The 10131-nt window shown below is 38.0% G+C and overlaps 1 protein-coding gene across 2 annotated transcripts in view; it reads right to left on the bottom strand.

Moving 5' to 3' along the window:
- Positions 1-10131, bottom strand: part of LOC147486338 (stemmadenine O-acetyltransferase-like) — a 30034-nt gene continuing 19903 nt past the window's right edge. Inside the window, exons 3-4 of one of the 2 annotated variants that reach the window (XR_015200891.1) lie at positions 2160-2238; positions 1-181 (exon numbers count right to left, since the gene is read on the bottom strand). The gene's annotated coding sequence lies outside the window, so the exon portion shown is untranslated. Of the gene's footprint in view, positions 182-364; positions 827-2159; positions 2239-10131 lie in introns of those variants that run through there. The other variant, XR_015200890.1, reaches the window with a different exon arrangement.

Here is a 10131-nt window from a genome sequence, read left to right as displayed (position 1 = left end):
TTGGAGAGAGAAATCATAGAAAAATTGGAGAGAGAAGGAGAAGAAGATATCGAGGATTCAAATCGAGCTATTTGAAACCACTTGAGAAGTACATAAACTAATGCCTTTTTATGTTAGCAGTGTCGAAGCCCTTACACGTACCATCAAATTTCAATCAATATGTGAATCATTAATTTTGTTCCTGATCAATAAGAAGCAATCACAAAAATAGATTAGGTTCCATTAATAAGTACGTAATGATGAAAATTGCTAGTATATGAAGTGAGCAAAGAAAACTAATCGAAAGTATAAAATACAACATAAAGATGTGCAATAGAAAAGTATACTTCTATGAATTTCATGCATAACGTAGATTGAGAGTGTAAATTGATATTATATGGAGTGGCCTTTAATATTATATAATTTTGAGCAACAACCTCTTCATTAATTGGCGGATACAAACATTATTGTCCAATCAGTTATGTATTGCCTTCATAGAAATCTCTGTGGCTCTTACTGGTAAGCACGCATTTGTCTCTTACTGTTACTACTTTTCGCTGCCGCGTCTTGTTCGGTTCTCAGTGCCATTACATTAACCTTAAACAAAGAGCACAATCCTTACATTACCTAATTCTAAGAGAAGTAAACAATGAAGAAAACAAAACAACCCAGTAAAACAATAACTCAAAAAAGTTTTGAAGAAGGGGCTCCCATAACTTTTCGTGGTTGGGGACTTAAGTCTAAAAAAAGTTTTCATACACTAAAGAAAATACAGTTGATAACAATAGTATACAATCAGACTTTTAAGCCATCAACGTGCGTTCAGAGGCCTCCTTCCAACCAGCTCCTGTCCAAGCTCAGCCAAAAACATATGAAAATCACCCCTTCTTGAAAATAATATCAAAACACTCTCATAAATATATATGCTCAACACCAAAATCTGAACCAGATTTAGAAACCGAAAGATGGGTAACAACAACTGGGGTAGACAGGGCATGTAGTGATTTCAGTCATGTCAAATTAGTCAGAGGTTAAGCTCCTACTTCATGAACTATAAAAGAAATGTATAAAAATAAACCACATAAAGTCTCCCAACCCCCACTTCAAGTACTGAGCTAGATTTGTATCACCAAGAAATACATGTGTTTCTAACTTCATTACATTTCTCTTTATGGAAAAACAGAAACCAACAGCACGCTTCAAAGCGCTAAATCTTTAATACCTTAATCAAGCAGGTGTATTTTAGAACCATTCGATCTTGCTCGTGGGGTGCATATCCTTATAGAGAAAAATAGCTTCAATCCCCTCATTAGTTCATATCAAAGCCATCCAACATAACAACAATCACCCAACACAATCCATATAGACCAACCAAATATAAATATCTCGTTGTTCCCTTAAAAACAGTCAAATTCTTTCCCAACCTTTTCTTTTCTACTGTTACAGTAAAACTTTTCTAACTTGTCTTAGAAGGATATGTTCGTGTAACCAGTAACTTGGCCCACAACCAGTAACCTTCCCCCTAAATGTTCAGTTCTCGACTTAATTGAATAAACTAAAACCCAAAATTGTTTCGACTCCACAAAATAAGAAAATTTGCTAAAAAAACATGTGATAAAAGAACAATTCATTACTCCTAATTTTGTGGTTACTCATGTCAGAATCACAATATATAACTTAGCTTAAAGAACAATATGTCAACAACTAATTAACATAAATTTATTTGCCTGTAACTAACAAAATTTTAATAGTACCTCCACTATTTTTTTTCATCTATATGGTTTTTGACCTCCTCAACCAATACTTGAAAATCTCAGCCATTCCTTGACTGAGATGACTCCAGGACATATACGTGAAAAAACTAAGCTCATATACATGGAAAACTCCAAGACCAAATTGACATGAAATGTTTGTCCAAGTTGAAATGAAAGGTTTGTCTAAAAACAGTTAACAACACGACAAATAACACAAACTTGCAAGAGATTAATGATTAGTTTGATATTGTGACCATCAATGAGGAAGCCATACACACATATTTAGCTCAAACATTGAGAATTGGCCAAGATGCATTGAAGCTCACTATAGTCACTTAAGTTTCTTCATATATTCTAAGATGTGATGTATACATATACAATATGATGAACCAATAGATAAAGGACTATAAGAAAATCAGATTGTACCAGTGAGTTCTTACTGAACTTCGTCGCGTACGTGCTGTCCAATGACGATCAAGCCCCATAGTTCCATATTGGAAGCCATCTGACATAATAAACAGTGAAAAACAAGCAAATCAACTTGAAGGGACTAAAAAATTCTAATTCCTAATCAATATATCTAAACAACTACAAGAACCACAATAACCACACCTGTTATTATTGATTAGATTGAGACCAAAAATTAACTTAATGTTATGTTTGGGTAGAAACTCGCCCAAACACACCAATGGTTTCGTAAGGGAGGTTGTTGTAATAAATTGTTGATATTGTACCTTCAATGGCTGCCTACGTATCCAAATCGTTCTCTGGAATCAAGTCTCTCAAATGAACGTAGTTCTTTCTTTCAAAGGAATGGGGTATTTATAGGATAATAATGAGAAATATCACTTCCTTAATTGCTAGAAAATCTTATGTAATTATGTAAAGTCTTAATATGGAAGCATATCTTGACAAATATGTTTTCTAAATCTAAACCTGCTATATCTAGCTTATGGCGCCATAATTTTGGGCAGGGCAGGCAAGCCATAATTTTTGGCATTGTGCCTAGTAGTGAGTGGCACTATAATGGTACCCAACGATGGTTGTTTATAAGGGTGTAGATATGGTGGCACATACACCGCCCCCTCTTTGCCGAGTGGAACTAGTTTCTTGTGGTGAAGAATAATAACAAAAACTGGTTCAAAAAGGATGCGACAGTGGAAGTTATAGACAGAGGTGAAGATTGTGAAAAGAAAGCAACCAAAGGTTGTTTGCTTCGCATGAATGCCTAAGGCTGTTTGTACGACCATGAAATTGATCATTGTTTTTGTTCACTAGTTAGTTCAGGCAACACCAGTGGTATGAAAACACTCAATACTAATGAGATGGAGAAACTTTTGGGCATTAAACATATTGCAGTCGCCCCCAATTGTTGGTATTTCACTGGAGAAACAACCATGTTCTACGGCAGTTGGATAGATATTCTAACTATTCAATGTCAACCAATGCTTACCCCCAGTTTTAAGTTGTGTATAAAATATTGGTGAAACTCGAGCTTTGTTGTAAAACTTGAGCTTTGTGGTGCATGGATTGCAAATGCAAACTCCACGACCTTGTGGCGCATGGAGAGAGATGTAAACGCAAACTCCATGACTTGGTGAAGCACGAACTTTTTGGTGCATGGAGAAAGATGTTGAAAATGCAAACTCCATGGCTTGGTGATGCACGGAGTAAGGTGTTGCAAATACAAACTCCATGACTTTTTGGTGCATGGAGAGAGGTGTTGAAAACGCAAACTCCATGACTTTTTGGTGCATGGAGAGAGGTGTTGAAAACGCAAACTCCATGACTTTTTGGTGCATGGAGAGAGGTGTTGAAAACGCAAACTCCATGACTTTTTGGTGCATGGAGAGAGGTATTGAAAATGCAAACTCCATGACTTTTTGGTGCATGGAGAAAGGTGTTGCAAACGCAAACTCTATGACTTTTGAATTTGTATATGTTTTGTATAATTGAGCCTTCATATCAATTGTTTGTTTTTAAGAATGGTAACTGAGTAATTGATATATATTATTTTTGACTAACTAACTTAATGAAAATAAAGAACTATGGAATAATGCATTTTGTTGATGATTGATAATCTGAAAAACAAAAGAAGATTACTTCAAGGACCAGTTCTAAGGAACTGTCGACCCAAACTACTAATTGTCTGGCTTGATAAAAACACGTCCTAATCCAGAGCCGGATTTGTTGTGTGATCCATCCGTGTATCCATGAATAGGGTGATGGGGTCGTAAAATTTGTTGGGCCTTCCTCGCCCCCAACTGCTGGCGCTTCACTAGAGATGCCTTCGTCTTAGTTGACTTCAGGGACGATATCGTCAATAGGGAAATCTGCCATTTGGGATGCAAGTGCATGACCTTTTTCTAAAACGCGAGGGTCAAAATTGATGCTATAAGCACTTAAGTAGATGTCCCATTCTGCGAGTCTACTTGATTCCTGGGCACTTCGAAAAACTTTGCGTAGAGGATATTCCGTGTATACTTTGACCAGTCTTCCTTGGAAATACGGCTTGAGGCATCTGGCAGCAGGAACCAACGCTAGAGCAATTTTTTCAATTCTCGAATATCTGCTTTCTGCCCCCATTAGTGTTTTACTAATGAAGAAGATCGGATGACCGTCTTCTCCATCGATGAACAAGACTGCACTTACTGCAGTATCTGTAGCGACCAAGTAAGCTCCAACAGGTTGCCCTGTAGCTGGGCTGGCCAAGATTGGTGGCGAGACCAGGTAGTTCTTGATTGATTGAAAGGCATTTTCACAATCATCATTCCACCTTGCTAAGTCTTTTAACGTCTGAAAGAAAGGACGACACCGGTCCGAGTACTTAGAGATGAAATGATTTAGTGCTGCTAAGCGCCCTGTGAGCTATTGAATCTCCTTTTTTGTTTTTGGAGAGGGCATGGCTTGAATGGATCGGATATGTTCTGGGTTAGCTTCGATGCCTCGACGAGTCATCAAATACCCTAAAAATTTCCCTGATACCAATCCGAAAGCACATTTCAAAGGATTTAGCCGCATGTTGAATTCATCAATTCTGTCAAAAAATGATTGTAAGTCAAAGATGTGATCTCCACTATGTTTGGATTTTACAACCATGTCATCAATATAAGCCTCCATTGTCTTGCCCAACATATCTCCGAATATGGTGTCGATCATCCTCTGGTACGTAGCCCCTGCATTTTTTAAATCGAAAGGCATAACTTGGTAACAAAAAATCCCTTGGTCAGTTATGAATGCAGTTGCTTCTTGGTCCTTCACAGCTAGTGGGATCTGGTGGTAACCCGAATACGCATCCATAAATGATAATCGTGGGTAACCAGACGTGGCATTCACCAATTATGATATTCATGGGAGAGGGTAGGGATGAATCGGGCCAGCTTTATTAAGGTTCGTGAAATCAATGCACACTCTCATTTTACCCTCTTTCTTGGGTACTACAACCACATTAGACAACCACTGCGGATATGAAACTGGCCGTATAAACTTAGTTGAGAGTAAACAATCAATTTCCTCTCTTATTTTGAGTTTTCTTTCTGGGGCCATGCTCCTAAGCTTCTGCCGAACTGGCTTGATGGTAGGATCAATGTCAAGTGTGTGGCATGCAACTTCTGAGCTAATTCCTGGCATCTGCTCGACTGACCAAGCAAAGATCTTTTTGTTCTTTCTGAGGAGTGCTACCATTTTCTTTTGTTCATTTTCCGTCAGTTCTGCCGATATGAAATTTGTTTCTCCGCCTAAATTCCCAATTTGAACTTCTAAGAGGCGGTCTATAGTCGGCGGTCCTTCATTTCTTGAACTAGCAGTGTAAATACTGTGTGGGACTGATTCTGATTTAGATACTTCTTGCGAATTACTGAGAATTGTATTTCCCCACATATCCGACTGACGATATTCCTCCAAGACCTTTTCGTGACAGCTGTGGGAAGTCATCTGGTCGCCGCGCACCTTACAAATTTTGTCAAGAGATGGGAACTTTACTACCTGGTGAAATGTAGGGACTACTGCGCCCATACTGTGGAGCCAGTCCCTTCCTAGGATTGCATTGTAAGGGGATTTGCAATTCATCAGAAGGAATTCAATGTCGATTGACTTGTCTATTAGCGTGACTGGTAAAGAGACTCTTCCTACTGGGGTTGTTGTTGTTCCGTCAAACCCAATGATTGGATTATTTTCTGCAATAATTAAATTTTCTAACAGCTGCATGTTCTTGTAGCAACCTACAAAAACGACGTACGAACTTCCAAGATCTATCATGATCTTGTTGAACTTCGCCATAATCCAATGAAAGCTGAGATGACGACAACATCATAATGAGGATGATGGATGCCAATTAGATCTCTATCACTAAAACATAGGGGACCAGGCTCTGTAGTTTCTTAATGAATTCCTTCAACAAAATCAATGTTATTGACGTGATAAAATTCACGTAAGAAACCGAACTTGGCTCGTTGTTCACACTTTTGCCTTGCTCATGAAATGACCTTGATTTTAGTATGACCATCTAGTATGATATTGTGGCTAGTCATTGCTAAATTTTGCTTCACATTTTTTGAAAGCAAAAACTCGTCTAATTGTCCCTTGTTGACTAGTCTCTATATTTTTCCCTTGAGGGATCTGCACTCTTCTGTTTCATGGCCGAAATCATTATGGAAGTGACACCAAAGATTTTTGTCACATTTAGACTTAGTGTGTTCAGGTAAGGGTATCGGAGGAAAAAGTAAGTTGCGTCCCTTGATCTTCTCATATATCGCATCATACTTGGCATTTAATGGAGTGAGCTTCATTTCCTTACGAACTGTGTTAACCTTTTCAGATTTCTGTTGTTGCCCTTCCGATATGTTTTGCTTATGTTTTCCTTTACCTTCGTTTGAGTCTTTACTTCAAAAGTCTTTATCTCTAGAAGCTTTTAATCTAACATCTTCCTCCACATTAATGAACTGTTGTGTTCGTGTAAACAAATCGGACTTTGATTGTGGGGGGTCCCATACAAGGGAGTTGTAGATTCCGTTTTTATCAAAATGAACTCCTTCCTTGAATGCATGAATGATCATTACGTCAGGGACATCGGTGACCTCTTCTTGTACTTGGCAGAAACGAATTACGAAATTTGCCAGTGCTTCATCCTTTTGCTGCTTGGTGTTAAGCAAGATGTTGACATCCTTAGGACGTGTCCAATTATGCTTAAACCGATATGTGAACTGGTTTGCTAATTCTTGGAATGACGCGATAGATTGAGCTGGCAAGCTGGAAAGCCAACGTAGAGCTTCTCCTTTAAACGTAGACGGAAAAAGTTTGCATAAGAGGGGGCCATCTCTGCGCCAGAGAATTAACCTACTTTTAAACTTCATAATATAATCGTTCGAGTCACCTCCTGCTTCTTTGAACGTAGGAAGTTCTGGTTGTTTGAATCCTTCCTGATGCTCTGCATTTTGTATCTTTAGGGAAAATCTCCCGACGACATCTTCATTCACTACAAGGTCTTTCCATAGTGACACCCACATTGGTTATTGTTTTCTTGACAATGTCTTTTATTTGTTGTTCCATGAATGGTGCGCCTATGACTTCTAGATTTCCGATTTGAGGAGTAATTTCACCACGTTGCATCTCACGGTGTTGTCGCCCCCAACTATTGCTTGCTTCTATATTTGGCTGGTTCCTTGGGCTGCGAGACCTATGCCGATAAAAAGGGCTAAGCTATCGAACTGGGGAGCCACTTCTTTGGTGTCGTCGTACTCTAGGCTGACCTTTGTTAACCTGTCTGTATCGGTTTGTTGTATTCAAGCTATGTCTAAGGTCATGTTGCAATTTGTCTATGAGATCCTGGTCTTGGCGTCCAACATTACGCCTTATGGTGGATGTTGTCCACCTTTCGGATGCGCTATGATGAACCTTCAATGATCTTGTCATGTTATGACCACTGCTACGCCTAGTGTTGTTGGTATTTCGAGATCTGGATCGCCTTCTTGAATGGGATGTATGTCTGCTTGACCTTGAGTGATTCTGATGATGCTCAGGGATAGGCTCCAATGGATGGGATGTACCGTAATTAAATTGTAGTCGGTTGAATACACTCCGATTTTCACCAGATCTGGGGACTCTTGCTGGTGTGGAAGATGCAGCATCGGCGTCATCCCTTTGTACTTGCTTCCCTTTGTCCAGTTGCTTCTGCAAGTAGTTACTATGTTCTTTCTCTCTTCTGAACCTCTGACGGAACACTTCTAAAAGCACATCTTCATCTCCTATCTCCATATTCTCTAAATCCGCTTTGCTTGCCTTTAGATCTTGAGAATGAGTTATTGGAGCCTAAAGTCGTGTACGTCTAGAGCTGCGTTGTCGTGGTACCTGGAGGTTTGAAGGCTGAGCTTGCAGATCTGGAGCGACTAGCTGATTCATCAAGGTTTGATTAGTCGGAACTTCGGGATTGGGTAAGTTGTTTTCTTCTTCTTCTTGTAATCTTGCATTCTTGCTCACTTGAGATCTTGTTGTTTTTGCCATTACCGAATCTTGGAAGAAAGAACATGGACGAAGGTTCGTTGGTAAGAACCACAGACGGCACTAATTATGTTTGGGTAGAAACTCGCCCAAACACACCGATGGTTTCATAAGGGAGGTTGTTGTAATAAATTGTTGAGACTATACCTTCAATGGTTGCCTACGTATCCAAATCGTTCTCTAGAATCAAGTCTCTCAAATGAACGTAGTTCTTTGTTTCAAAGGAATGGGGTATTTATAGGATAATAATGAGAAATATCACTTCCTTAATTGCTAGAAAATCTTATGTAATTATGTAAAGTCTTAATATGGAAGCATATCTTGACAAATATGTTTTCTAAATCTAAACATGTTATATCTAGCTTATGGCACCATAATTTTGGGTAGGGCAGGCACGCCATAATTTTTGGCATCGTGCCTAGTAGTGTGAGTGACACTATAATGGTACCCAACGATAGTTGTTTATAAGGGTGCAGATATGATGGCACATACACGTTAATCAAATATTTAATCAACCCTAAGAGTAGTCATGGTTAGGGCTGTCAATGGGTTTCGATAACCCGATAACCGATCCGAACCAAACTGATAAAAACCGGTTTGGGTTTTGATAATTTAGTTTGCCCTCTACCGACCCAAAACCGAACCGAACCGATAAGATATTGGTTTGATTTTGGGTTTGCCCTCCACCAAACCGATATGAACCCGAACCGATAAGATAATATTTTAGTAATATTTATGATTAATTTTGTATGTGTTTATCAATTTTGTGGTTAAAATTAATAAATTTAATTTAAGATTTAATTGATTTTATTGTTTTCGGTTCAGGTTGCTTCGGATTCGGGTTGCAATATATCTTTTCGGTTCGGTTTGGTTTCGGATTAGATGTAATATTATCGGTTCGGTTCGGTTTCGAGTTCCCAATTTTCTTATCGGTTTGGGTTCGAATTTTCCAAAACCCGACCCAAACCGATCCATTGACAGCCCTAGTCATGGTTGTTAATAAATTCAAACTACCATATATATAGAAGCCAGTGACATAAGAAAAAGTAAAAAGGTTGCAAAAAAAAATAACTTTAGTAGCACTAAAGCTTGAAGTAAAATTAACACCAATAACAATATTACTAACCACCAAATAGATGCAGGACCTGAAAAAGAGTTACGAAAAAAGCGATTTGTTTTTTTTTTTTTTTTTTAAATTTTTTTTAAAGGCCCATTAGGCCCATAACCACAAAATGGTGATTTTTGGTTTTTTGGTTTTTTTGGTTTTTTGGTTTTTTTGGTTTTTTTTTTTTTTTTTTTTTTTTTTTTTTAAATATTGTTTAGAGGAAAATGAAAATTTGTGGAGGGAATAGAAATGATTATTGAAGTGTTGTGACCAAATTAATTTATTTTGCAAATTTTATGGAAAACGCAGCAACGCCATTGATCTGTCTGTAACACGGCGGTCGGGTTTGTTATTTCGTTCACATTTCAATAAAATTACAAAAGTTTATTTATAAATAAAAACTAATTCGATCACGTGAATTTGTGAAAGTAGATTTAGGTGAGAAAATGATGAAAATAAACTAAAATAGACTTTGATTTCAGAGATAGAAAATCCGTTTGAGCAAATCCTATCTCCGTTAAAAGAGTTAGTCTCAATTTTTTTATCCCTAATAACGACTCTTCATCTCTGAACGAGTGTTATTAGTGTGTGAAATCGATTCAGAACCCCATTTCTGGGAGAACTTACTCGGTTCCTAATCGTTATAATTATCGAAACACCCTCCCTAACGGAGATAATCCTCACTCGGGTAGAGTTTTTGCTCCGAGATCACAAAACTAAGGTGTTATTCTAATTAACATAAAATAAAACTGGAAACAAACTGGAAATTAAATTCTTCATTACACTAGAACAACAGTA

This window comes from Coptis chinensis, chromosome 7, assembly GCF_015680905.1.
Source record: "Coptis chinensis isolate HL-2020 chromosome 7, ASM1568090v1, whole genome shotgun sequence".
NCBI classification, from domain to species: Eukaryota; Viridiplantae; Streptophyta; class Magnoliopsida; order Ranunculales; family Ranunculaceae; genus Coptis; species Coptis chinensis.
The sequence above is the reverse complement of the archived record's forward strand: the minus strand, read 5'-3'. Positions and strand labels throughout refer to the sequence as shown.